Genomic DNA, 3,135 nt, shown 5'->3' with positions numbered 1-3,135 from the left:
AGTTCATGAAGTGGGAGCATGAAAAAAGCAAGTCTATGTTGCCAAGCTAGTATTGCGTTATTTGAATGTTTATCTGAATCTACTATGGATCTTCTGGCTGATCTGACAGTAATTTCTGTTTTTCTCAAGTAAACCTACCTTTTCCATATATATATATATATATAAAAAAATAAATACAATCCTGGGAGGAGAGTAGGGAGTTTATGGAACTATTTCCCTTCTTTTTGTGGGGGGAAAAAAAAAAATAATCAGGTAGTGGATTTGCCTCATATGGAGGCTTGTAGGCCCTAGTTTTGTTGTGTGCTTCAAAGAATAGTAGTAGAAGCACCTTAATGATGTAGCCCTACTTTATGATGTGAACCCAAGCCACCCCTGTATTGCATAGATACAGACAAGATACCAGACTGTAGTACAACATGTAAGAATCTCGTGGACATGATGTTATGTGAAAGGTTTGATAACAGCAGACTTACTCCATTCCTCTCTGAAATAGTACTTTAAATCCTTCAGGTTTTTTGTGTCCCTGCAATGCTCTCTCCTCTCTTTATTTGTATTGTAGGATATCCATCTTCTCCTGCTTTGCTTTACTTCTCCCTTTTTGCTTTTTTCCTACGTCAGAGCAGCAAATGCTTTGGGAAGCAACTGGTATTTAGATTTGCTTATACCTAGGGCACACACAGCCAGGAACTGCATACGGGACCACTGAACAACTTCTACAAAGTTAATTTTTAGAGCTGTATAAATTACACAGGTCAGCAAAGACATAAGAATTTGGATTCTGCTATCATTACTCACATTTCACATCAATATAAATCTTTGATTTTAATGGATGTTTTCATATATGTCACGAAACTGGTGGAGGGTTAGATGTTACAGACTGAGAATTGGATGATGCAAGTCAAAAATTGTCTTCTCCTGCTGTGATCTCAAGAACACTGTAAAAAAGATCGAATTATTCTTGTTTGCTTACTGTTGCTCTGGTAGTGTGGTGAGATCCTGACCATGTGAAATCAAGGCAGAATTCCTATGTATTTCAACAGGGTTAGGATTTAATTCAGTATGTTAGCTAGTCATGGACCTAGTGCTGGTTCTTACATAGCCCAAAAATCTCAGAGATGTTTTCTGTGAATCATGCCTTTATTACACAAGCAAGCCAAAACAGCTCTCAGGAGCTGGAAGGGTTTTAGTTCAATGCCATGACAATCAGTTTCAGCTAATAAGCTGCCATCCTGGAAATCCCCAAAGCCTTCCAGAATGTGTTTTCTGCGAAGAAGACTTTCTAGTTTATCTAAGTCATGTTAAGGTAGTATTTTTGTTGTTGTTTTAACATCCCTAAACATATGCTTTTATCAGCTGGATTTTAAAATGTCTGTCTTCTAAATTTCTAAATGATATCTCTAACATGCCTGAGTAGAATGAACTTTGAAAGTAGAAGAGATTTTTTTTCCATCTAATTTCTTTGATTATAATAGAATATTATGAAAGCATATGGTAGGTTAATTAAGTTAATCAAGATATGGAGTAGATGTTCAGTTTTCTTATTAGTGATATTCAAACTCTTCATGGAAACTTAATGGAGAAGATGTCTCTGCCAGTCCAGGAGATGCACTTTTTAGAGAACTTCTAGAAATGCCTTAACACAGATATGAAAGACTTTCTGAGGCCCGTAAATCTCAGGACATCAGATGTTCATTCTGCAAAAAGGTGGCCATTCATTAAAGCCCATATCCCTCACTGCAAAAACAGTAGTAAAATCTCAGTAACCTTTACGTCCCAGTGTGCTTGAGCAGTAAGATTGGAATTGTAGGAAAGGTTATATGAATGTGCTGAGAATTTACTTTCTTCTGGTTCTGCAGTCCCATATGCTGGGGTGGGAAACACTGTATTTTCTGCCTCTTACTATGATCTGACCTGCTGCTTTGTATGACATAAGGCTGTGAGAGTAAGAGGTCCGTGCCTAATAAGGCTCCTCTCAGAATACGCTCTGATAGCTGTTAGCTGCATTTTGGGGAAAACTTACTAAGTTCTTTCATCTACTCAGTAGTATTCATTCATCCAGAAAAACCCTCCCTCCCAAGTTCAGATGTGAAAAGAAGCAGCTGAGTGTGCATGCTTCCATTGGCATAGAGTCACTGGGGACTGAACTGCCAGGCTGAGGTCTTCATTGTCTCTGCCATAGGTCAGAATTTCAGCAGCTGCCAAGGCAAATTTGGGCTTGCTGCGAATTTTGATGCTTGTGATTCATTAGGCTTAAAGTGTCTCATATGAAATGGGGTAAGAACAGCCAGTTGCTTAAGCAGTGTAAAATCTGTTGCATTCCTGTGCTGGACAGTTTGTACCATTAATGTAATTGAAACATCAGTATTAAATTTGTAGTGCATTTCTGAGCTGTTTTAAATGCAGAGTTGTACACCTAAAGTTTATACAACAGTATCTAGAAATAATGTATTCAAATGGTAATGGTCTTGCTGTAGAAGCACAGGCATAAGAATCTGATGATGAGGGTTTTGCCAGAGGTAGTTTGTGACTTTGGAGAGCTTGCCTGACCCTGCCTTCCTGGAAATGCATAGGCACCTTGTTCCCATGTTATTTTTATCCCTTTGGAGAATATGATTTTTAGTGTCTTCCTTCAGTTTGCCTATCTGCAAAATGGGGATATTTCTATAGGTGGCTTAACACTCATAAATACACATGAGGAATTTCTGAGATATTTGAATGAAAGGTGCTATGCAAAATCAAATCAGTATTATATACCCAGAGTGAAAAGAGCTCTGTGAATGTTGGTGCCTGAGCAGAATCATTAATGGTAGAAGACATCTTAATGCACCAAAATGTATTGGAAATTAAAATATTGAAACTGAAAATAAAATAACAATTGAAATTGGAAACATTTCTAACAGTGAGAAAAATTAATTCTTAAAGTATCTGCTAAGAGCTGAGTTGTCTCTCTTAAAATCAACACTATCTTTCTGAAATGTCTAACTCGAGGACTTACAGGCTTGATAGAGAAATCACAAGTGAATTTCCTGGGTTATGTATGCAGCATGCAGACAACAACTATCTTTTCTGGCCTAAAATATTCATGCATATATATTTTTTTTTTGGTGGAACAGTCATATGTTTTTGGCTAAATAG

This window comes from Haliaeetus leucocephalus, unplaced genomic scaffold, assembly GCF_000737465.1.
Source record: "Haliaeetus leucocephalus isolate CR32 unplaced genomic scaffold, Haliaeetus_leucocephalus-4.0 Scaffold450, whole genome shotgun sequence".
NCBI classification, from domain to species: domain Eukaryota; kingdom Metazoa; phylum Chordata; class Aves; order Accipitriformes; family Accipitridae; genus Haliaeetus; species Haliaeetus leucocephalus.
The sequence above is the reverse complement of the archived record's forward strand: the minus strand, read 5'-3'. Positions refer to the sequence as shown.